Source organism: Atractosteus spatula, chromosome 27 (assembly GCF_055471065.1).
Source record: "Atractosteus spatula isolate fAtrSpa1 chromosome 27, fAtrSpa1.hap1, whole genome shotgun sequence".
NCBI lineage: Eukaryota > Metazoa > Chordata > Actinopteri > Semionotiformes > Lepisosteidae > Atractosteus > Atractosteus spatula.
In genome coordinates, this window is record NC_142732.1 from 13,231,301 (window position 1) to 13,258,158 (window position 26,858).

The following is a 26,858-nucleotide window of genomic DNA, read 5'->3' on the forward strand; positions in this document are numbered from 1 at the left end:
CACCATTGGCTCCTGAGGGGGCGGGACATGCACACATAAAAACAAGCCATTGGCTGGCAAGGGGGCGGGACATCAACCCACAGCGGACTCCCATTGGCTGGAAAAAGGGGGCCTGGTACCTGTCAAAAGTTTGACGAAAGGTGTCGCTTTATACTATTAACAGTCCATCTGGCCATAAACTCATTTGAACGTCTAGCTACAGTAACTTACAATATCATGATTTATTCATGATGTGTGGAATCAGCACATCCCGGAGACAGCTTCCGATATCGTGAGCATTCTCTGGTGGTGTCCTGCCGAGCTCCAGCGGGCGTGCGTTGGTGGTGTAGTGGTGAGCATAGCTACCTTCCAAGCAGTTGACCGGGGTACGATTCCTGGCCAACGCAGTGGCGAATGTTTTCAAATGCTGTCATGAGCCTAGGAATGTGACTAGCAAAGCAAAGCCTTTTGACAGAGCTAAAGCACTGCAAAACGGAATTGGGGGAGAATCTCACAGGGGATTCTGAGCGATGTCTGCATACACGCAGTCCGATACGGGTGCTGAAAGCTTGAGCAACTCTCAATATCATGCTGCATTTCCCCGGAATAAATCTGTTACATTGAAAGACTGCTTCTTGCAGGTTCAAAAAGAGCCCCCTGTTAATTGGAGAAATCAATGATTTCGAATGAATTCTGTATGCGTTAAAAGACAGCTATACATACAGAAAAAATGCTTGATGTTTCCCGAGCCGAAACACAGTGCGTTTTTGCAAGCCGTTTGACAAAGCCCGCCCACTGAAAACTGCAGCAGATCGTGTAAAGACGTTCAACTTTGTAATTACTGCAAGCACAGGAAGCAGAATAAATTCCGCTTTTCAAACTGTCATAGGTTTGCTTTGCGAACGCTGCAGGACATCGCACAATCTCTTTTGAACGGGGACAAATGATTTCTTACGGGGTGCAGTTAGAACAGACGTTTAAAAAGCTCCACTCATGCCGACGATGTAGCATGAAGAAGCGCAACCTAACGTTTGACAGCCAAAAGCCGGGCGTCGCTACGAGCAATATGAAATCAAACTGACAGCACACGGCGTTTCGCGCTGACTCAAAAGTGATCTCGACAGACGCTATTCCCTGCATAACACTGAAAAAGCTAAAGAGCGTTTCTGTTGAGAAGAAACAAGCTCGTTTCTTTCTACTATGATGTCACCATGACAAAATCTGTCTTTAAACACCTTGCTCAGTCTCTGACAAGACTGTCAAAAATTGCTTTCGCCGATTGTATTGCAAACCGGCAGAAGCGGGGTATTGGGAAAAGTTTTCAACTAGCAATAATCGCGCCTCGGCTAAACCTCACAGGCTACGATGCTGCCACTGCGCAAAGCTGACAGTTGTCAGGCAACCGCGGAGATCCTATGGAAATCGTTATCAATCGTCTCATGGCATGTCGTTGCTGTAACGCTTCATATTTGTCGTCTTCTTCTTATAGCTTGAGGTTTTGAAGAATTTCATGACAGACAAGGTCTCCGTCGGGAACAAAGGGCGTTGTGAGAAAACCGTTGCTTATTTTCAGCAGCAGAAATACAACCCTTTAAATACAAGATGACAGAACAATGACGAAGGGCATGCCGGGAGGAACTCATGCACTACAGAGGAAAGGGGGCGGGCACGTACAGTTCACATTCAAGCCACAAGTACTCTTCTCGGATGTTGCACAAACAAATCCTAACGTCCTGAAAGCATTGCAGCATGTTTGTGTCCCACTCCCCATAGCTGCAGGACGACTGACACGAACGGACAAACACAATCTGTGGCGTTTAGCGTGACATAGTCTTGCAGGCATCGTGCTGTCTCACTGCAATACTATACCGCTGGAGGAAACAGTCCATCTGGCCATGAAACTCATTTGAACGTCTAGCTACAGTAACTAACAATATCATGATTTATTCACAATGTGTGGAATCAGCACGTCCCGGAGACAGCGTCCGATATCGTGAGCATGCTCTGGTGGTGTCCTGCAGTGAGCGGTGAGTTGGTGGTATAGTGGTGAGCAGAGCTGCCTTCCAAGCAGTTGACCTGGGTTCGATTCCCGGCCAACGCAGTGGTAAATGTTTTTAAATGCTGTCATGAGCCTAGGAATGTGACTAGCAAAGCCTTTTGAAAGAGGCTGCAAAACAGAATTGGGGGATAATCTCACAGGGGATTCTGAGCGTTGTCTGCATACACGCAGTCCGATACGGGTGCTGAAAGCTTGAGCAACTCTGAATGTCATGCTGCCTTTCCCCGGAGTAAATCTGTTACATTGAAAGACTGCTTCTCGCAGGTTCAAAAAGGGCCCCCTGTTAATTGGAGAAATCAATGATTTCGCATGAATTCTGTATGTGTTAAAAGACAGCTATACACAAAGAAAACATGCAGGATGTTTCCCGAGCCGAAACACAGTGCGTTTTTCCAAGCCATTTGACAAAGCCCGCCCACTGAAAACTGCAGCAGATCGTGTAAAGACGTTCAACTTTGAAACTACTGCAAGCACAGGAAGCAGAATAAATTCCTCTTTTCAAACTGTCAAAGGCTTGCTTTGCGAACGCTGCAGGACATTGCACAATTTCTTTTGAACGAGGACAAATCATTTCTTATGGGGCGCAGTAAGTACAGACGTTTAAAAAGCTCCACTCATGCCGACGATGCAGCATGAAGAAGCCCAACCTAACGTTTGACAGACAAAAGCCGGGCGCCGCTACAAGAATCTTACAGGGGATTCTGAGCGATGTCTGCTTACACGCAGTCCGATCCGGGTGCTGAAAGCTTGAGCAACTCTCAATGTCATGCTGCCTTTCCCCGGAGTAAATCTGTTACATTGAAAGACTGCTTCTCGCAGGTTCAAAAAGGGCCCCCTGTTAATTGAAGAAATCAATGATTTCGAATGAATTCTGTATGTGTTAGAAGACAGCTATACACACAGAAAACATGCAGGATGTTTCCCGAGCCGAAACACAGTGCGTTTTTCCAAGCCATTTGACAAAGCCCGCCCACTGAAAACTTCAGCAGATCGTGTAAAGACATTCAACTTTGTACAGTGTTGTGAAAAAGTGTTTGCCCCCTTCCTGATTTCTTATTTTTATGCATGTTTGATCTGAAATGTTTCAGATCATCAAACAAATTGAAATATTAGACAAAGATAACACAAGTAAACACAAAATGCAGTTTTTAAATGAAGGTTTTTATTATTAAGGGAAAAGAAATCCAAACCTACATGGCCCTGTGTGAAAAAGTGATTGCCTCCCCTGTTAAAACATTAATCAACTGTGGTTTATCACATCTTTGGAAAGCTGAGTTCAATTTCTCTAGCCACACCCAGGCCTGATTACTGCCACACCTGTTCTCAATCAAGAAATCACTTAAATAGGACCTGCCTGACAAAGTGAAGTAGACCAAAAGATCCTCAAAAGCTAGACATCATGCTGCGATCCAAACAAATTCAGGAACAAATGAGAAACAGAGTAATTGAGATTTATCAGTATGGAAAAGGTTATAAAGCCATTTCTAAAGCTTTGGGACTCCAGCGATCCACAGTGAGAGCCATTATCCACAAATGGCGAAAACATGGAACAGTGGTGAACCTTCCCAGGAGTGGCTGGCCGACCAAAATTACCCCAAGAGCGCAGCGACGACTCATCCAAGAGGTCACAAAAAACCCCACAACAACATCCAAAGAACTGCAGGCTTCACTTGCCTCAGTTAAGGTCAGTGTTCGTGACTCCACCATAAGAAAGAGACTGGGCAAAAATGGCCTGCATGGCAGAGTTCCAAGACGAAAACCACTGCTGGGCAAAAAGAACATAAAGGCTCGTCTCAGTTTTGCCAGAAAACATCTTGATGATCCCCAAGACTTTTGGGAAAATACTCAGTGGACTGACGAGACAAAAGTTGAACTTTTTGGAAGGCGTGTGTCCCATTACATCTGGCGTAAAAGTAACACAGCATTTCAGAAAAGGGACATCATACCAACAGTAAAACATGGTGGTGGTAGTGTGATGGTCTGGGGCTGTTTTGCTGCTTCAGGACCTGGAAGACTTCCTGTGGTAAATGGAACCATGAATTCTGCTGTCTACCAAAAAATCCTGAAGGAGAATGTCCGGCCATCTGTTCGTGACCTCAAGCTGAAGCGCACTTGGGTTCTGCGGCAGGACAATGATCCAAAACACACCAGCAAGTTCACCTCTGAATGGCTTAAGAAAAACAAAATGAAGACTTTGGAGTGGCCTAGTCAAAGTCCTGACCTGAATCCGATTGAGATGTTGTGGCATGACCTTAAAAAAGCGGTTAAGGCTCGAAAACCCTCTAATGTGGGTGAATTACAACACTTCTGCAAAGATGAGTGGGCCAAAATTCCTCCACAGCGCTGTAAAAGACTCATTGGCAGTTATCGCAAACGCTTGATTGCAGTTGTTGCTGCTAAGGGTGGCCCAACCAGTTATTAGGTTTAGGGGGCAATCACTTTTTCACATAGGGCCATGTAGGTTTGGATTTTTTTTTCCCTTAATAATAAAAAACCTTCATTTAAAAACTGCATTTTGTGTTTACTTGTGTTATCTTTGTCTAATATCTCAATTTGTTTGATGATCTGAAACATTTCAGTGTGACAAACATGCAAAAAAATAAGAAATCAGGAAGGGGGCAAACACTTTTTCACACCACTGTATATTATCATTATGGAAAGATACACTTCAAATGTTTTTTTTATTTAAATTGCAAGCAGTTACTCATGAACATCTAAACATGTTTACCTTTTTGCCTATAAATATTATCAACCAGTGGTTCAGTCTTTAAAACTGAGTACTTTCAAAGCAAAAATGTGGGTTTAACCCCTGTTTACTCTAAAATAATTTGAAACTCAGTTGTATATGTATTAACAGTGTGTTTTTTACTGTAGAATTACTGTTATTTTCCTCTTGTTGTATAGTGTTATGTGTGACAGGAGGAGTAGAATCTCTTGAATTTCTTGAGTGTCTGAGCTCCACAGCTGGCTCGTCTGCTCTGTTCAGCTCTGCTGTGGCTCTGATTGAGGTTTTCTTTTCAAGATTCTTAATGTCTGCTTGAGGTTTGCAGGATGTGCTTTGTCTTTCATTGTATTTTCTTCAGCCACAAAATGCAGACACTGAAGTCAAAGTGAGAACGATGACATGATCACAGCCCTTGTATGATCCTCCTTTCTCAATAAAAAACAAGTGCTACATTTTTATATGAAATTATCCAAATTTATAATTAAAATCCCTCTAACTAGACTTCACAAACTGCCGTTTTTGGGGTACACTGTATGTATTTAATGGACTCTCATATTTACTCAAGATGAGTTTCCTTTTCCATTTATCTGCCAAAGTTCAGTTTGATTGCATTACAGGAGTACAAAACCCATCAGCTGCATACCTATCATGTAGCTTTATAATGCAATTAAACACACTTGCTCCTGAATGATTTACAGGCAGAGTATTTGTCTGATACTGCACTTCCAATAACATTTTAATGAAAAAATAAATGGATTGGGTCATGCTCCTATTTTGCCAAGTCTCAAATAAAGGAAGACTATTAAATAGAAAATAAGGTTAAATAGAAAATAAGGTTATTATCAGCAGTAAATTGTTCACACAACAATGCTTTATAACAGAGGTTCATAACTTCTATACTACAGTTTTACTGCAGCTCCGCCCTTTGGTTCTCAAAATCTGTTCTCACATCCCTTCTCAAACCCCCAGCAAAACCAACAGGCCTATGTGCAGTACAGGAAAGGGAGTCTCCTCAGGGTGCAGCTGTGCTTTGCCCCAGGGGCTTTACTGAGATGAGGGCTCTCTCTCACTGAGCTTGTTATTCAAGCTGCACATCCCTGGAGGTCTCCTCTGGACCCACTGTTGGAGACATCTGCGAAGGACAGGAGGCAAGGACCTGTCCTGAGATCCCTCTCAGCTCTCAGAGCCCTGAGTCAGCACAGCTGCAGGGAGCAGTCCCAGTCAGAGCCCAGGCGAACAAGGAAATGCTCTCCAGACAGAATGGACAAGGATGCCTGTCTCCCCAGGATGCAACAGGAGGATCGGCTGGGACACTGGAAGGAGACTGAGGGCAAAAAAGAAAGAACAGAACCCAGACAGCCCAAGAGGCAGGCAAGGTTGGAAAAGAAAAGAGCCCTGAACCAGAGAAGAATGCTCCGCAGAGAGGAGCTGGAAGGGTGGCCAGAAAGAGGCCAGAGAAAAGAACAAGTGGAAGAAGACTGGGCCGTGGGGAAAGGCCCACCCCCTTGGTGGCACAGACATCATGGGGACCTGGATGTGGAAAGGAACCGCCGGAGAAGAAGACCAGCTGGGAAAAGTCCGGTATTCCCAGGAGCAGAGGCCAGGAGACACAGAGCAGTCAGAGTTGGAGCAGAGCTGCAGGGCTGGACGGGGAGAGGTCTGCGGTCCTGGATGGCGGAAGCTGCTGCGGTGATGAGTGAATCCTGGAACTGGAGTGAACTGGACCGGAGCCTGAGCAGACTGCCTCAGCAGCAAGAGATTGGTGGTCAGCGTCTTCGGCTATGTAGTGGCATCATGTGCCAACCTCCCAGGAAGAAAAGGAGGATGCTTGGGTATCTCTGGCTTGGAACAGGGTTCTGTTGCCGAGCACCGAGGGAGAAGGGGTATTTGACTTTGGAGTGGAATCCTGCCGTCAAGAACCACAGAGGGGGTGCAGACAGGTTTTGGGATCCAGAGGGAGACGACCACCTGGACAGGCTTCTGAGGCATCTGCACAAGGAACTGGAGAGCAGGCAAGAACAGACAGGATGGTGGAAAAATAAAACAGAATGGAGGAGAAAAAAGTGCAGACCTAAAACTAAAAGGAGATGAAAAAATCAATGACAAAGCGCCATTGATGCTGGGCTCCAGCTTTAATTGAGTAATTGAGTAAAGATTGGAATAATTGGTCATTTAATAAAGATCACCTGAAGGGGATCTGATTTATGAGACAAGCCTTGGAAAACCTTCAGCCCTTGTGAGAATGTGCCGGTTTCACTGGGCAACCGCTAGCCGAGAGAGGTTGTGTACTTTTGACCAAATGAGCAATCTGGCTTTTATAAAATACACTGACTTTTTAATGTTTAATGTTTAACATGCTATAATACACAGTTTAAAATTATTAAAAGTCTAAACAGTATACAACATAAATTCTTAATTGGAAAAAGATTGTCCCTCAGCAGTAACTGGGATTTGAAACCGACCATTTTCTGGCGACGGCTCAAATGCTGTACATGAAACATTAAGCTTTATTAGCTCCACTTGGTGGTTTTACAAAGGGGCTTCAGAATACTATTATCCTATTTAAAAAAACATGCGGTATGTTGTGCTACGTCCACCGCCTTTTAATGCAGCATACCTCACTCATTTTGAATGGCTGGATTTATACCTACATCCCCAGTGGGCAAAAGATGTAGAATGTACTTCTATTAAACACATACCTTAGATGTATAAATGTGGTCCGTACTACGTCTATATCGAAATTCAAATATACGTATATTGTTATACGTCAGTTATACATCTATGATTATATGTCCATTACACATATATGGTTGGAGTTCTATTATATAGATAACTTTAGAGGACTATTATACATATATGGTTAGAGGTCTATTATACATCAAAGATTGGTTTTATAGGTGCAGAAACTAGTAAATCATGCCAATCATTTGGTTTAGCAATGTATTCTGAAAATATACAATCATTTGCACCTGGAAAATATGTAGTTTAAATGATACCAGAAACATTTTTCACATACCACTCAGCACAATACACTTGCAAGGTCTAATACTAGAAGTAACTAATAACAGAAGTACTCATGAAACGTTTCAAATATATGGCCAATCATAAAAAAGTTTCATTACGTAGCCTTCAGCTATTACTCAACTTGACATGTTGTACTGAACAATTTTATATTTTTTTCCATCTAAAAACTGACATAGCAAAAATATTGTAATTAACATATGGCCAATCATCATCATCAAAAAAACCCAACTAATCTTAAACTTCAGCTACAAATTCTAGTAACATGGCAAAATATATACATATAGTAATGACAAACACATGGTCAATCATCAAAAGCAACTAGTGTTCAATAATTGCTATACCTGCATCAAAACTACAAACTCTAATGACAGAGCAAGGGCTATTTACCATATTAAAGATGCAATTGTGGGTTCACGTATATGGTAAATTGCACAATTTAGTCCAAATAGAATGTGATTTGAGTACCCTTTGTTGATAAATATTAAAAATAATAGTTACATTGCTGATTTGAACTCTAATTGCTAATTACATGAACACGCTAACTGTAATTGATATCGACAATGACAAGCCACACGCTAATTGAATGAGAGTTTAATATCAAACTTAAAACCACATTTCGATCCAAATGTAAGTTTTAAAATGTACAACTTCTGTATTTCTGAGAAAATATTATTGCAATGTGAAGTTAAGAAGATTTTTACTGTCCACCATTTGCAAAGCCCTGTCTAATTGTCCTAACAGCAACTTATTTTCAGTGTCCAGACTTCCTGGCCCCCTGCCTTGCATACACATTCTTCAAATAATGCATTATGTGCTCCTTTATTTCTTTTTCTGTTGCTGTTGGGTGGGACTTCAGCACTGCAGCTAGGAGAAAATTTTAGTTAATTAATACTAAAAGAAATGATGACTAATCTCTTCTTGAACATAATCTAAAAAAAGAACCATTAAGATTTACTAAGATCAAAGGTTAGTCAATGTATAAAATTTGACTTGCATTATAGTAATTGAGTAATGAAGTCTGTCCTAATTAAACAGTACCTAAAGTTTGAAAGTACAATATAGAATAAGAGTACCTTTAATTACTATACAAAGATTTGTGTCTCCCAGGCCCCTCTTTTCTTGAATTCTATCATCAGTTCATTTGTCATGAAAATCAGTCTGAAAACCAAATTATCACTGAGCTTAAATATTTTTCAAGTGAGTTCCCACTCAACGTTTATTTACTCAGATGTTTAGGATCAAATGTAGGACTGTAGTCATATTTTAAAAGACAATTTTGCAGTTTTACACCTTGCAAATTCAGGGGTTAGTACATAAGTATCTATAAATTATATTTTGTGGATAGATATTTTGTGTACTTGATCAAAGTAAAAATTTCATGTAAAAATGAAATTAAAAAATCAATAATCAATAATTTCACACTCTCTGGCACTCTTCGGTACTCTCCAAAGTTGGTTTATCTGGAAATAATATGGACGCTATTTTTACTACTAGATCTTCATTAATCAACTAATCAGACATACACATTACACACGACCATTCAATGTAACAAACACATGTTCACGTATTAACTGCACTTTTATGCAGTACTTGCTCAGCCTTAGAAAACAAAGTTCCAAAGTTGTAGTAACCTTAATCCAAAGTAAATGTACTGGCCACTAAATTTATCACTGACTTGCTCTTTCTTAGGTGTTTGTAAGAGAGTCCTTTGGAAGCTTGTGCCCCTGATGTCGCAATATCTCCAATAAATCATTGAAACACTCTCTTTTACAACCATGCTTAGCTGACCAAGCTACAAGTTCAGTAAATAGATTTGGCCCTGCTGGGTCAGTCTGTGCCTAATCTACAAGGTCAATAGATTCAGGACTGGGGTTAGTTACCTCGGATTCATCAGAGTCAAAAATCTGCTCCTTGTTCAAGATTTCTTCTTCAGAAGAAAGAACATCTTTAGTGTACCCATAGACATTTGAGCTCTGATGTATAATGTCATCATTGACACTAGCACCCATATCACCAGATGATTGTTCCACATCTTCATTCTTAGTGTCATCTTCATGAAAACTTTCATTTTGATCATCACTGCTGGATTCTGCAAGAGCATTTAGCTCTGCACTGCGCTTCCTCTATTGGGATAGATAGTGCTTTGACACAATGGCTGGTTTAGCGTGCCCCCTACTACGTGCTGATGTGCACTTACAGACAATTTTAATGCATGCAGTTAGTAAGGAAACGGTGACTGTTGTATGTAAGGTATTATAAGGACTAGGAAATATAAAGTTGGGGGGGGGGGATGTCAAGGAAATTGGCTTCCTTAATAAGAAGATAAAAATAGAAAATCTACAGGCATTCAAACGATCAAAATTTTACTATTTATTTTCAGGCAGGTGGGTCAGGAACTCCTCAGAAAAACCCCTGTATGCAAAGATGTGTAAATAAATTACATACTGTGAAAATAATTTACTTTGTACACTATGCAGATTGTGGTCATATACTCCTAGCTGAGGCATACACGATATATAAAAAGCCTCAAATTAAAAACCTAAACCTAAAGATCCCCACCTCTTTCCGCTACAGTCCTCTGCTCTACCAACTGATCTATCCAAGGAACAAACATGCAGATTTTCTCACACATACAAGACAATGTAGTGTTCAGCTGAAGTGTGTATTCGCAGGTCCCACTTGTAATCTGGCCTGGCTGGCTCTCCTCCCAGTGGTGAATCAAATGCCAGATCCACTGGAGTACGTAGCTCCTGGCCCAGTATGAGTGAGGCCGGGGTGCACCCAGTGGACTCCTGCACAGCAGTCCAGTACGCCCAGACTGCGAGGGGTAAGTGGCGGTTTCAGTCCTGCTGGTGCTGCGAGACCAAGGTGGCCAGTTGAGTGGAGAGCATCCAATTGAAAAGCTCCACCAACCCGTGGCTCTGGGGGTGCAGTGGGGTGGTCCTCGTTTTCTTAATCCCCAGGTGCTGGCACACCCCCGTGAACACCTGGGACTCGAAGTTCCACCCCTGGTCACTGTGGAGCTCCTCCGACACCCCCAGCTTGGCGAACATTCCATCCAACAGGGCCTCGGCCACAGTGATCGTGCTCTGATCCAGGAGGGCGTAAGCCTCGTGCCACTTCGTAAAATAATCCACTGTCACCAGGACGTAGCAGTTGCCCACCTTGGTGCATGGAAATGGGCCCAGTGTGTCCACCCCAACTCACTCCATGGGCGCCCCCACCTAGTGCTGATGGAGGGGCGCCCGGATGAGCTCGGGAGGGCCCTTCTGGGCCACACAGACTGCACACCTGACCTCACCGCTGGAGGGTACCCGCCACCCCCAGCACAGCACCCCATCCCTCACCTCCAAGGCTTCCCACAGAGCACAGCGAGCCTTCACAGTCTTGGAGTGAGGGGCGAGCTCCTCCTGCGTGGGCTGGGTCCCCACTGCCTTCCAGTGGAGCACAAGCAGAGCTCCTCCTGCTGCCGCGACACCGAACACCGCTCAAGGACGTGGCCTGGCCTCCTTATGCTGCTCCCGCTAGGCACAGTACCGCCAGTCCGCTGCCTCGGAGGGGTGCTGCAAGAGAGCCTCTGCATTTCAGTGGTGAGACCCCGTATGGTGCACAACCTTGAAGTCGTACTCCTGCAAAAACTCAATCAACCTAGCCATTTGGCCCTCTTGCTCCTTGAAATTCAGCAGGCAGGTGAGGGACACATGAGGGATGAGTCCCGAACAGGTAGGGCTTGAAATGGCAGACCGCAGACCACAGCCAGCAACTCCCTCCAAGTGACACAATAATTTCTCATGGCCTTGCTGAGTGTCTGGCTAAAATACGCGACAACTCTTTCCCCGTCCGGACCCTCCTGTGCTAGTACTGCTCCCACTCCCGTGTCACTAGCGTCAGTATCGAGCACATAGGGCAGCGTCGGATCCTGGAAGGCCAGGACAGGATCCCCCACTAGCGCCTCCCGAAAACCCCAGAAGGCCTCCTCACACTCCACGTCCCACATGAAATGGCACCCCTTCTCCATGAGGTAGTGCAGCGGAGCGGTGAGGCTGGCGAAGTCCCAAACAAACCTCCAGTAGTAAGACGCCAACCCCAGGAACCTACGGAGCTCTGCCACAGTGCAGGGCATCAGTCAGTCGTGCACCGCAGGGACCTTCACCGGGTCTGTGGCCACCCTTTGCAGGCTGACCACATGCCCCAGGAAAGTAACCACCCATCTCACGAGTTCACATTTCCTGGGGTTGAGCTTCAACCCGGCCCGCCGAATGCAGCCCAACACTAATCGAAGGTTCGCCAGAGCCTGCTCGAAACCCCGGGCATGCACGAGTAGGTCATTTAAATACACAACACACTTGCTCCGGGGGACTGATGCCAGCACTCGCTCTATCAACCACTCAAACGTCGCCGGGGCAATACACAGTCCAAACAGCATGACCGTGAATTGCCAGAGCCCCTGGCCGATGAAGAAAGCCGTCTTTGGGCTAGTCTCGGGAGCGAGTGGAACCTGCCAGTTGCCACAGCAGAGGTCGAGCAAGCTGAACCAGGTTGACCCTGAAACATAGTCCAGGGCATCATCTTTCCGCAGAAGCGGATAGGACTCCTTCCGGGTTACCTCGTTCAGCTTTTTGTAGTAGACAAAACCTCCACAAGCCGTCTGTCTTCCAGATCCGGACAACTGGAGAGGACCACGGGCACACGGAGGGCTCGATCACTCCCGCTTAACGTGGACCATCCGCTGGGGTGGAATGCGAATAGGCCGTGCATCCCCGGTGTCAATTTTGTGCTGTGCGAGAGCAGTGCGGATGCAGTCCTCATCCCTTGCAGCTAATAAAATTTTGTTTTCGGTGAGGAGAGACCGCTGCTGGTCTTGGGTGAGGCCCTCACTGCTACGCCACAGCAACTCCCCTACAGCATGCCTTGTCTCCTCCCTGTGCTTGGCCCCCGCGCTCCCCCCAGCAGCCACCCTGCCAACCGCCCGCCTGGGTGGCCCGGAAGCCACCCACCCTTCCCGCTCCAGTCAGCCTGCATGCCCCGGACACCCTCCACCCCGCCCCCCTGCGAGACGGATCCATTCCTCCTGACCCACCGACTCCCGCCGGCTCAAGTCTAGGCAGCCACTCACCTGCTGCACCCAGTCCAACCCCAGGATGTAGTCCTCACGGATTGGGGCGAGATAAAAGGGGTGTTTCACCCTTGTGGCCCAAAACTGCACAGTCTGCGCACTGTCCCATCACCGTCCTCAGGTGCAGGCTGGTGGTCACCCATCCTGGGGGTCTGGAGCAGGGTGATGGTCGAGCCGGTGTTGACCAGGGCCTGACAGTGCCTGCCCACTGTGGCAGGTGGGGTGTAGCACTCCTCTGGGCTCTCCGGAGCAGGGTAGCATGATTCAAGAGTGGCCTGCCACCCTTAAGGTTGTCCCAATCCCGTTTCCCAATGGCTTCCAGCAGCCCTGGGGCTCTGGTGCCTGGCACTCCTGGGTGAAGTTCTCCCTAGCAGGTGGAAGGTAGCAGGTGACCAGCTGTCGCTGCTCCGCTGGTGTTGCCACACTGGTCATCTCCTCCTCCTCTCCCGATTCCTCTGATGTGGCCTCCACTGCCCGGCAAGGAGCGCCCTTCTCAAACACAGCATCGGCTTGCTCATCCAGCACAAAACCCTGCTCCAAGGAGACCAGCGCAACCAGCATCACATGGTGCTACAACTCTGTCAGCGCCAAGGCCCGGAGGAACACCTGGAGTGCTATCTCCTGGTGAGCCACTTCTGAGAGGGTTTGGGTAACCTGGCGGTTAAGTAGGCCAGGTCTGCAGCAACCGGCACCAGGGGCTTTCCCGATAGGTGCAGTTGTTGGGCCAGCTTTGTCCGCAGCAATCTGTACACCTCCTCTCCTCTGCCGAAACACGTCAGGAGGGCCGATGCCAACGCCAAGTAGCTGTAGTGCTGGTCACTGGGGACATCCAGCAGTCTGGCAGGCCTTCCCTTCCACCGCCAGGCGAGGGCACCATAATATGAATCTTTTTTGGATCGAGAAGAGGATCATTGTGAGTCACAAAACATACCTGTCTCTTCTTCTTAAAATCGATTAATTTTTCAACTTAAGTGTGAAATTCTGCTCATGATTTCCGCTTTCATCCATTTATTGTACAGTTTTACCATTCCAGAGTCAAGTTCAGGTACTTTGCTTGATGCGCATGTAGCGGCGAGGCTTAATAATAAGGCAGAATTAAGTGTTTCTGAGCTTCCCAAATGAGGCCCCATTTCTCTGTTCATCTCTGTGGTGCAGCCACAGAGAGACCATTAGTGCAGGGTGATTTAAGGTTTCTCAGGACAGCTCCCAAAGGGGGATGCACTTAGCTAAGCCTGGCTATCATGATCAATGGTCATCCATTGGCGCCTATCTGTCTAGGGAGGGCCAGTTGGACATCTGGACTGCATTACTAAGTGTCAGGAGTAAGTGACTCATATCTCACCTTGATCAACCAATCAGGGACTGGTAGGGCCGAGTAACCCACGTGGGACTCTGATGCCCATGGAACTTTCAGCCAATCAGCGAGCTGAAGTTCCTCCAGGTAAAAACAGGCAACACAGAGAGCCTGAGAGATTCAACAAGATTCGGGAGATTCAATAAGTTTCAGTAAGATTCTGGAGAGGATTCTGTGGACTGTTCTAAAGGGAATTCAAAGGAGAATTCCAGGGCAGGACAGCCCAGGAGCAGAAGGCTCCCAAGGGCAGGACATTCTCGCAGCGCGCCTCCTGTCCATCCTGAGACTCAGCCCGGACAACCACGGAACGGCCAGTGTGTCCGAGTGCCAGAACTTTCCTTTGTTCTAAGAGTCTAGAGTGGAGGTTGCCAGAGAGTAACCAGCAGCAGGCCTCGTGAACAGGTCAGAACTGTGGACAGCTGAATCACTATTCAGAACTAGCTCTTCATCAGGAACGAACCGGTCCTCTTCCTGACTTGCTGGGACTCACAGTCATCTTTTCTCCTGTGCACAAACTTTGCTAGTTAAAGCCAACACTAACTAGCCGGTCAGTGAACATCAGCAGCGCACCGTCGCAAGCCGCACAGCACAGCCTGGCACGGAGCCAGAGAGCGCGGATTGGACAGCAACAAGCCTGCAGCTGATTCTTTGTGCCTGCAGGAGATATGAATCCCCAGAAATTGGATGAGTATTCAACTTCACTGCATTACAGCTCGAGAATTCAATTGTTATCCCAACCAGTTGATATCAATTTAATTCCTAAGAGTTATGTACTTGTTTTGAGTATCTAATGTAGAAGTTATAACCAAGTTCATGTACGAAACGGTCTTAATGAATGATATACTGAACGTATGTCCTCTTGATATGTGTAACACTTCGTAACTGATTGAATCTATACCTTTTGTATTCTGATAACCCTCTCGATAAGATCTGTTAGGTTTATATGCATATTTTATGTATTAATAAATGTATCCTCGTGTATTAGTACCTGTGTGTGTGCGTTGTTTGAGTTATGTCGCATGGTTGGATTCTAAAGCCATCAAAAGAATCAACTTTGTGATTTACTGCTACAATTAATAATTGTCTCAGTAAATGCCCAAACCCTACAGAACTGGTGCCTTCAGAGAGCCACTACATTTACATTTTGGCCGGCTATGATTACATATTTGGCGTCCCTGAACGGCTATGAAACGTTACATATTTGGCGTCCCTGAACCGGTTTTCTTACACGCAACAAAGACTAACAGGTGATATTCTTCTAGTAGGACCATGCAAGTAGAACATGATGGCTTACAGTGATGCCCAGTGCCTTATGAGTTTTGCGTAATTCAGCTTTCTTACCGCTTTGGACTTTGATTCAGATATTGCTCTGAAAGCAAGGGCTGTATGCATGGACAATAGTGAATAGAGTGGGAAAGAATTAGTGAAGTATTCTGAATGAGGAAGAAGAAGTTGTAGTACAAATGTTTAATATTGTTTTGTGGTTTTCTGTTTATTGTGTTGAATTTGAGGATGGATGTATTTTCTTAAGACTGTTATAACATTTCTGTATCATTGAATGGGTTTTATATTTTGTCATTTTTGACAAAAAAAGGCTCCAGAAAGCATTTGGTTGACGTTATTGCCAATAAAGGAGGTTCCACTAGCTCCTAAATATAAGGGTTCACATACTTTTTCCATCAATGACCTTGATCATTTAAACCATTTGTTCAATAAAGTTATGGCCATGTAAAATGATAGTAGTGGGAAGCAACAGCTTTCGTCAAACTCTTTTATAAATATATGTATAAAAGTGCGTATTGGCATCAATTGGCGATCATGACTGCAGTGGGTTTGAGTGCGCTATATTATACCCCTAAGGAATCGGAGAGTTACGGCAGTGTGGGGAGTCTGGTGAGGGCTGCAAGTTCCCGGGGTGTGAGCACAAGCCGCGGACATGTGTTAGAATGGCTGTACGATTAGCTTGCTCATAGAAACAGGACGCTGGTGCCTGATATGGACTGGCAGTTGCAGACTGACTTGGTGGACGTAAGCGTGTACAGAGAGTTCAACGACGGTTTCTGTTACATGTTAACATATATAGACATGTTGTCTAAATACGCCTGGGCTGTACCACTGATACAGTTGACCCTGTCAACTCCTAAATGCTTTTTGAAAATCTGCCTGTGTGTCTGATTATGCTTGGTTTTCTTAGATAGTTCAATATCGATCATAACAATCTCCAGTCGAAGGGCGGAAGGTACAGCTTTTCTCACACATACAGCCTGATGCAGTGTAGTTCAACATCAAATTTCTACATTTCTACTGATAATATACTTTGTGCATTAATTGCAATACCGCCATATGTCCAACTACTAGAATTGTTCTTGTCGCAGGATGTGGGCCACTGAGGCAGTAGCAGGCTGGGATTGATTAGGTTATGTTGATTTCCAGGATGGTGTCAATGTTGCCAGGTGGCGACTGCAGTTGTCCCAATGAATTATTAGCTTGGAACAGTCAGTAACAACAGTCACACCCAAGTCGTTCAGGAAGCAATTAGGTATCGATACTTGGAGGTGTGAGGAGTCACTGAGCCAGTTTTAGCCAGACCAAGGAAGGAAGAGGGAGAGCCAGAGAGTGAACAATGAAGTGATAAGGTCCCACAACACCTAGCTTGGCACTCCCACACCCCTCAAACAACACAAGCTTCCTCCTGGAATAATACTGGGCAAACCCGATTCTAACAGGGACAGTGGAAAACCCTCTGAAAGGGATTGGCTAAGGAGTGGGATAAAAACACCTGAGACAGAACAGAGGGGGCTACCGATTCCTTAGGGAACCTGGAGATGACACAGGCAGCACAAGGGAAGCTGCAGAGCGCGAGACTACAGAGGTACTGTGCAGAGACTTCAAATACCTGGAGGCAAGGAACTATTGGTTCAGTTACTGACGACCACGGTAGATATTGGCATTGGAACAGAGGTACTGTACAGAGACTTTTAACACCTGAAGACAAGGAACAAAGAAACCGACCCAGCTAGCCGATTCAAACTGAGGGGAATAGAGGATTTCTATTGTGTATTTCTCTGGATGACCTGGATGACCCCAGGAAGGGCCTTTTTCTTGCTGGAAATGCTGTTTTTGTTGCATCTTTGGGTGATAGTGAATGTGAATGTAGTTGGAAAATAAAAGGGCACTTATGCAATATGAATGCTTGTTGCTGGTCTGTGTGTGCATTGGTGATTCTGGGAGATAAACAGAACCTGTGGCTATGTAGAGGGGTCCTAGCACCCCGTTTGTATTGCTAGGTGGCGTAGTCGTACACGAGGCAGGAACATTCCTCACCCAAAGGGTTCACCTTACTGTGACATTCTTACATGGGATGTGAAAAGGAAAAGAAAGGCAAAAGGTGATAGGGTGAGGTTTCAGGGGTCAGTTCAGCTTAATGGGGCGGGCAGAGACTCCGATAGTGTTCTGACACGGAAGAGTATTATACCCAACAGTATGGAACTGAACGTTTTTCTTTTCATCGCATCCTTCTGTACACAAATCCTAATAATAAAAAATAAATATTTGATACTAAATAACAGTAATACAACATACTGACACTTATTAAACTCAATTCAGAAAGTCCTTAAAAATAACATTTTATTAAAACTTTTCTTTCTATAACGACCTACCTTTGCTCAAAGAAAGCTGTAGGTAATGAAGTTGGAAAAAACAGTATCTTTCAAAGAAACACACTGGAGATGCTGAAGCGATGATGCCATGAAAAACCAGAAGCAAACCTGGATCTTCAACCAAAAGTGTTGATGTTTTTACCAGTGACACCACAGAGGTTATATTTGTTATATTTCTTCTTTTAGAGCACAGGCATGAATATGTTATAAATACGCAGTTACAAAGTCTTTGAATCATTAGAATATGTTAGAATCCCTCGTACTGATTTAGTTTGATCTTGGTGAAAACAGGACACTCCAAGGAGTGGAGAATTCAGAACAGGAGTCTCTGCTTCATCGTTCATTGAGCTTTCGATCAACATCTAAGTGAATGCAATTTGCTATTTTTACATTTTGATTGAAGGACACAAATTGTGCCTTCCTTCGAGCCGGATTCGAACCAGTGACCTAAGGATTCCCACCACAATCCTCCAATCTACCAACTGAGATATTGAAGAAATTCAACATACAGCTTTTCTCAGACATACATCTGAGTAGTATTGTAGTAATGACGTATTCCTGTTCATTGAAATCAAGTTCGACATGCTATTCCTAACTTTCCCCTTGCCGCGAAGGGGTTGGACTCTCTTCGACCACAACGCCAGGCAAGGGCACCACATCACCTCCACCTGAAACGTATGGCGACCGACCAACATCAAATAACCGAGCTACATTACGCACAAAATCCTTCAGGCCACATGGCGCCCAGCGCCACATTCTTGGCCACCCTGGTCAGGTGAAATCTGGAACTTTATTTCAATATTGCAATATTTGGAGCCCTGCTGTCACTCTGCAGAGTGCATCAGAGACTCCACTTGCAGTACAGTGGCAGTACAGGTTTTTTATAAAGATGTTGGATGCAGTGGAAAAATACAGCACTTAGTCCCTTTTCTAATACTTCCCCTTTCCTTAGGACAAGAAAGATTACAACATAGAAACGAAAGAAGAAGCGCCAATACATATTCTGCAAAGTTTAGCAATTGCACTTGGCTAATTTGGTAATTTAGAGAGTTATGTCCTGTCTTGACAAACTGTCTTCTGACAACCTGCACGCAGCACAGCAGTTACATCATTGTCATATATTTTTCTAAAGTTCTTTAACATTTTAAGAATCAATTTACCCATTAGATTTCCATTTCAATTCCCTCCTTTTTTTTCTTAAAATGTTTAAAAGCTAGATCCTTCATATGGATTCCCAGGAGGTTCCCATGCTTCGGATTCTTGTGTTCTTAACAAAATATACTGATGCGTAAACATATTCATTACCATATTGCGAAGCGTTGGAATAATACGTGTCATACAGCAACATAATAAGAGAAAGACAAGTATAACCGGTGTTAGTAACTTAAAGAAAAACATTCCCCATGGCCCAAACAGTGATTCTAACCAGGAGAAGGAAGCGGGTGTATCTTTAATGCCTCTTTCTTTATTCACCCTGTCTTTTAGTTGCTTCAAATGATGAATAGCGAGTGTAAGATTCCCGTGATCATCGTCATTAGCTGGAATATATGTACAACAGGAGTCTCCTATTAAAGCACAGACTCCTCCAGAGACTGCATTTTGGAGGTCTAGCACGAACCTGTTCTGAAGTGTCATTAATCGGACTCCCCTTAATTCTTGTTTGATAGCGTCTAAGCCTTCTAGCGTGATATTAATAAAGGAGTACATTTCATAGCGAGTAATTTGTAACCACCGGGCATTAGCTATAGCCTGAATACTCAGTCCTGAGGAATAAATCATTTCAGCTGCAGTAAATAGTCTATAGTTATTTGGTATATTAGACATATCCGGGCCATATCTGTCAGCCCAACTGAGAGCGCATTTGACCCTTAGCTTCCTCTGAAGGGGCTTGACTGAATTTATCAAATGAGAGTTCACTGGGACCACAAGAATGGAGTGGTGTAAAGTGACTAGGGCACACACTCCTCTCCACTGGGGAGGAAGGCTATCATAAATTTTCGCACCACATTGCCAATACCAATCCTTTAAAACCATAGTTCTGTTGGATAAAGTATGGCTCGTAACCGTAGTGTTACAGCCTCCTGTTCTTCCTAATGAGAGGCCATGGCCATTATTTTCATAGCAATAAGAGTGATAAACCATCGAGGGCAGGTAGACTACTATTTTAACAGGAGAATTAGTCCAGGTAATATGATTTTTTAGGTAATCCCACAAAGGAGGGCATTCTGATCTTTTACTGGCAACATTGAAGCGAATAGAAGAAAGTCCTCCTGGATCGGAGGGTGAAACAAAGCTTAATGCTACTGTAGTATTCCTATTCATATCAGTCGGGTCATCGGAATTTGGACACCCTTGGAGTAATTTAAAGACATTATGGTGAAGGTGGGAAAATATTTTGGGTTTGGCTTTGGAAATCCTGCCACTAAACTTATACATTCAGAGATAGGACTACTAACCGGTTGGGGAAAAAGTCGCATGGGTGAGGCTGTAGAAGGAGGCATTATAGTGCATACGTAACAAGATACATTCAATTTCTGTGATTTAGCAGTATGATTCACAGATTTATACCACAAATTATTAATATCCCCCTCATTATCAGCCTTATTCAGCCAGTCTTTACACGAAGAGACTTCGCGTTTAGATTCTTCTTCATTCGGAGTGGTGACAGGCTTCCACATAAAAATGAAGAAGGCTGTGCACAGCAGTCCCAAGCAGGAAATCCCCATCCATTCTAGTGGAGACATCACTTCAGTGTTTCGCTCAGTTCGCTCGTGACCTTTTTACAGTGGGATGCGTGAATCCAGGGCACCCTCTCCACGACCTTCACAGCGGTGGCAGTGGTCAGCAACACCTGGTAAGGTCCCCTCCCCCTGGGTGAACACCACTTCTTCCTCCTGAAGTCTTTCACCAGAATCCAGTCTCCTGGATGGAGTGTGTGGCAGAGGTCCTGGCCTGGTGCAGGCAGCGCAGCTTTAACCTGTTTATGAATATCACTAACAAGTTTAGACATTTTCCGGCAATATGCTACCAAACACTCATCTAACTGGGTGAGGTCTGTGGCCTCCCCCTTCATTACTGGGAGCCCTATTCTCATGTGGCGTCCAGTAAGAACCTTGTGTGGCGAGAGCCCCGTGGTGGAATGTGGCCTAGCCCTTAAATACATCAGCACCAATGGTAGGCAGGTCATCCAATTTATTCCTGTTTCAGCCATCATTTTGGTCAGTTTATTTTTTATGGTCCCATTTACTCGTTCCACTGCACCACCACTTTGAGGGTGGTACGAACAATTGTTTTAAATTAATGCCCAGGCGATCTGCCAGAAAGGTAATGACACTGTTCACAAAGTGGGTACCGTTATCTGAACTAAGTTTCCCTGGGATTCCCCATCAGGGAATGACATCCTGGAGTAGATGCTTAGCCACACTTTTGGCATCAAAATGCTTACAGGGAAAAACTTCTACCCATCTAGAAAACATGTCTACAATCACCAGGCAGTACTTGTATCCCTTACATGGTGTTAGTTCAATAAAATCCATCATAATGTGATCAAACGGATCATCTGGGATGGGGGGCGCTGAGGCCTGAGTTTTAGTGCCTTGCCCTACATTGTTTTGTGCACAAATGAGACATTTATTACAAAATTTCTCTGCAAAATTTGTGAATCCCCTCGTGTCCCATTGCATACTCACCATACTTACCATCCCTTCTTTTGACACATGGTCTCATCCATGTGTCATTTTAGCAATGTAGGGGAAAAAATGTCGGGGAAGACTTGGTTTCCCCGTCGGGCCTAGCCAGACCCCATTAGAAAACAAGCCAGACCTTCTCCAGATTGCCTTTTCAGCCGGAGTGGCCAGGGCCTGCACGTTAGCTAGTGAGGCCATTTCGGACTCTGAGCTGAGAAGGGGAAGTAAAAGTGCAGAGGAAGAAAGGGATGCCGCAGCTGCCTTTGCTGCAACATCGGCCCTGGAGTTGCCTCTTGAGACCTCATCAGGCGAACGGGTGTGTGCTGCGCACTTGCACACAGCAACGGAGCTGGGCAACAAAATAGCCTCAAGCAAGTTGCTTACCAAGAGGGAGTGTTGGATCGACGTGCCTTGTGATGTGAGAAACCTCCTGTTTTTCCAGAGAGTACTGAAGTCATGCACAACCCCAAAAGCGTATCTACTATCAGTGTAAATAGTAACTGATTTTCGGGTTGCCAGGACGCAAGCCCTTGATAAAGCAAAAAGTTCGGCTGTCTGGGCAGATAAATGCGAAGGGAGGCGAGCGGCCTCAACAGTGGAGTGGTCAGAAACCACTGCATTCCCCACATGACTCAATCCGGTGGTCGGGTCTTTGTGAGCTGACCCATCAACTTAGAAGAGCAACTCAGAGTTAGGGATGGGAGAAAAAAAGAGATCTTGCCTGGGGGTTACCTGAGAGGTGATGGCCGCCAGGCAATTATGTGGCTCCTCCTTGTCCTGAGTAGGTAGCAAGGTTGCAGGGTTTAACACTGTGCATCGCTCAACAGTAACATGCGGCAAAGATAAAAGGACATGATGGTAGTGAAGAGTAGATGCAGAAGAAAAATGTGACGTTTTACTTTGAAGGAGGATAGAGGCCACAGCATGTGGAACTAAGAGTTTAAGAGGACGATAACAAACCAGGGAGACAGAAGCCATGACGGCTGCAGCTGCTGCCACTACAGCACGTAGGCAGGCTGGAAGGCCTCTGGCTACAGAGGTAAGTCGCTGAGAATAATAAGCAACTGGTTTAAGACGGTCTCAGTGTTCTTGTAAAAGGACAGCACTGTAGAAACCAGACTTCTCGTCAACACATAAAGTGAACCCCTTAGTCATGTCAGGAATGCCCAACGCAGGGGCAGACATAAGAGCAGTCTTGAGTTCAACAAAAGCGTTTTCCCCTTCTTCAGTCCAAGTCAGTCTGTCGGTCATATTCCAGCCTGAGGCGTGTGCCATGTCAGACAATGGCTGTGCAATTTTTGCATACCCTGGTATCCACGCCCTACAGTAACCTGTGCAGTCTAAGAAGGACATAATTTCCTTCTTGGTGCGGGGTTTTGGAATTTTTTGGATAGCAGTTATTCGCTCCGTGCCAATTGAGCGTGAATTTGCAGAGATGTCATGACCCAGATAACATACGTTCTTTTTTACAAGCTGCAGCTTTGATAGCGAAACCTTATTTCCAGTTCTGCCAAGATAATTTAGAAGATCTTTAGTATCCTGAATGCAAGCGCTTTCGGTTGGAGAGCAAACCAACAAATCGTCAACATACTGCACTAATGTACTACCGTTTTTAAAACCAAACCCTGAGAGACAGTCCTGCAATGCAGAGGAAAAGATAGTAGGAGCCTCGGTATACCCCTGAGGCATACAAGTCCAAGTATACTTTTTCCCTTGAAATGTGAAAGCAAACCAAAACTGAGACTCTGGGATACTGGGATACTAAAGAATGCATTTGCCAAATCTATTACAGAAAAAACTTTTGAGTCCCCGGGGATAGATGACAAAATGGTGGTTGGATTTGGAACTACAGGAGCTCGAGCATATATAGCTGCATTTACTGCTCTTAGGTCTTGGACCGGGCGCCAGGATTCCCCATCAGCTTTTTTAATGGGGAACAGTGGGGTGTTACAGGGAGATGTTGGGCAGGGAATCAAGATTCCTGCAGTGACCAACTGGTTAACCACGGGTTGGAGCCCAACTTCAGCATCTGGCCTGAGCGGATACTGGGGCTTATTCGGCCTATAGGTGGACTTGGGTTTCACTTCGAGCGGGGAAGCGCCTTTCATTAGTCCCACATCATATTTGTGGGCTGCCCAGAGGGAACTAGGCACCCCCTCTAGGGCAGGATGGGAAGTATCAACAGGGGTAGACACAAATAATGCACCCATTTGGTCATCTGGAGCTGTAAGGTGCATGGTCCTCCAGGTTTGAAGGATCACTGAGCATGGGTACCAACTAGCCTGGAGTGTGGCATTGTATCTAACTCCCTTTGAATCCGGAGCTGACCACGAGCAGCTTTCAACACACCGCCGGACAAAGACACCCACGTCCTGCCAGAGAAAACCTGATGCTTTAGCAAGGGAAACATGAGGGTGCATTCCCGCTCGATAAAGTGTTTTCTGCTTTTCTGTTAAGGTTATAGCTAGTGCTGCAAAGTCTGCCGAAATTAAATACCCATTGCCAGTTAGGGGTTAGGGTTAGGGTTAGGGTCACTACACTGTCCATCACCGAACCACGCCGTCTCAAATTCCTCAGCTGGACCTCCAAAACTAACCTCTGCAGTACAATGTAAATTACTCCCATCCTGAAAATCACCATGGCCTGGCCACAGTCTTTTAACCTCCTGTAAAAGGAGTTGTGGTGTTTGTTCCTCATCCTGCACTAAGTCCCAACTGTAATAGCAGTCAGGGATCATGGATGAGTGTTGTACTAACATGGTGCGTGGCAAGCAGTCTTCATTGCAGATTAGCTCAAGCCCCTGTTCTGAACAGACGATGGTGAGGCCCATTTTGCAGAGTAAATCTCTGCCACACAAATTAACAGGGCACCCTTTAGAAAGAAGGAACGAGTGATTACCCGGCCCAAACCCATGCTGTTGGCATTCTACTGTGAGGGGTGCAGAAAAATAAGATTTTGTCGGATGTCCCGTTACTCCTACTGTTAAAATGGACTTTGAGGTAGGGTTGAACCTATGGATATTATCCCTGAGTAACGAGTGTGTGGCTCCGGTATCCCTACCTCAGCTTGCGATGAAAGTCAGTCCCATTGCTCCCTTTGCCAGGGTGAGCTCATGGTTACCTCGGCTGGAGGGGGTGGTGGTGGATCCCAGTTGTCACCGTCGTCTCTGCCTTCTGCTGTGTTTTGTTCAGGGCAGTCACGAGCCCAGTGTCCCTTCCGTCCACACTTGAAGCAAGCCTGGGAGTCCCCTCTCGGGCCTCTGCCTCTTCCTCTCCATCCTCCACGGCCGCGCTGCCCTTGCCCTCGGCCTCTACTGTGGTTACCCTGGTAAAACTGCAGCTGAGCCATTTGCAGTTGGTAAAGCTGATGACTGTCCTTTCGGGCTTTCCGCTCCCTTTTGTCTGTGAGCTGTCATTCAGCATGATAAGCATGGCGACATACTTCTGCTAATCAGGTGGTGTCCCAGCCGATACAGGTAGTTTTTACCATGCCGCCTATTTCTGAAAGCAGTCCCTCTACAAAAAGTTAAGTGAGTTGGGTTTCATAAACTGACCCTTCCCCTCCTGCTGGGGATTCAGGCAGGCCACTAAGATTACTGAAGAGAGGAGTCAGTCTCTCCAAAAAGTAATTGCAGGTTTCTCCGGGTTTCTGCTTAATTTACCTCAGCACCACCCAATCCACTTTCCCCGGGTATTTTTTCTCTATTCTGCGACATATGGCATTAAGCTGGGTCTGATAGTCACTGCCAGCATGCTGCTGTATGGGTGGTCAGGGCTAAACTCATTTTGACCGTCTCCCCTTATGTCGCCGTAATCAAGCTTCAAAGTCTTTTGAAAAATAGTCTCTAGCTCTCCGCTCGTGGGTCTGCACTGCGCTACCAGCCGTCTCAGGGCTGTCGTGTACTTGCGCCCATTGGTTTTGGGGTTTGGCAGCTCCCCAAAAACTGCCGCCAACTCAGTTAATTTCCATGGGCGGAAAACGAGGACAGTAGGTTCTTCATCCTCACCAGTGCGGGGATTAGGACATTCAATCATTGGCATATGGGGCACCACCTCCTCCCCATCCCTGGACAGGGGATGCAGAACAGCGGAAGGGTTGGTGGAGGGACCCCCATCATACCGCACCCCTCTTCTGGTGCGGGATGGCGAGAGCGCCCCTCTAGGGTCACCCTGTCCCCCTTTCCGTATTCTATTATATGGCGAGGTCGGTCGCCTATCTCCCCCATATGGTGGAGGTGACGGAGGGTCAATTACAGGAGCAGTAGCTACTGCAAAACAATCCAATTCGGGGTACACTTTAGTAGTGCTCAACATCATCTGTTCAGGTTTCTTACCCCATCGTGGCTCATACCTTTTAGCACATTCATCCCACACACTTACACATTTACACATATACTCATAATCCCACAAAGGATCTCCCCCTGGGTTAGGCAAATCTGTCATTTCGTGTATTAATCGTATGGCCCATGGCTGAAAACTACCGTCACGGGGCCATCGTTCACTTGTCCACCCTGACATATTATCAGTAAAAGGTTGACAGTATATTAATCCATATTCTCTTCCCACTATGTTCATGGGTGTTTCAGTTTGCTTCCCACTATTGCCCAGTTTACTTCATCTTTCTCTAACTTGCGCCTCAGTTTTCCACGGCTCAAAACACTTCCAGTCGACTTTCTTATTTCCCTTTTTCTCCTTTTCTTTTAACTGTTCTTCTAGTTGTTGTATCTGTCTGGTACTAAAACTACCTTTTTCTGGAAAACCTAACTTACTTTATTCCCATTTCTCCAAACTTATCATACATGTATTTTGCTGGACCACTTGGTCCCGTTTTCATCTTTGAATTTTCATTCCCCATTTTACCGATCGGTGCCTTACTTAGAACTTTACCACATTAACTACCCCACATAGCACTAACCACATGTCTGTGTTAATATAAGTTCTTTATATGAGTCCCAGACTCATCAAACCCGTGTGAGAACACCCTCACCGGCCTCCTATTTCTCTGCAACAAAACCACAGGAAATATTGTCAACCTTCTTTTTACTTGAGTCCCAGACTCACCAGGTCCCAGACCTGCTTACTGAAGCCCCAGGCTTATAGTAAGATTACTTCTACAGTCTAAAACAAAAGGTTCTTTAAAAGGATCACTTACTGACGTCAGGCGGCCGTGAATTATCCTGACGCTCTGGAAAAGATAAGCAGTTTATTCCATGAGGTTTGTCCAATTTACTAAAATTGTCCGGGTCCGGATGGAGTT

General features: G+C 45.4%; 1 non-coding gene and 1 pseudogene across 1 annotated transcript; both read right to left on the reverse strand.

Moving 5' to 3' along the window:
- Window positions 1–1,223: 1,223 nt before the first annotated feature.
- LOC148814451 (U4 spliceosomal RNA) lies at window positions 1,224–1,365 on the reverse strand. Its single transcript, XR_016086151.1, has one exon. It is a non-coding gene; the product is annotated as a U4 spliceosomal RNA (small nuclear RNA).
- A 23,315-nt stretch (window positions 1,366–24,680) lies between these two features.
- LOC148814452 (uncharacterized) lies at window positions 24,681–26,456 on the reverse strand (annotated as a pseudogene).
- Between the last annotated feature and the right edge of the window lie 402 nt (window positions 26,457–26,858).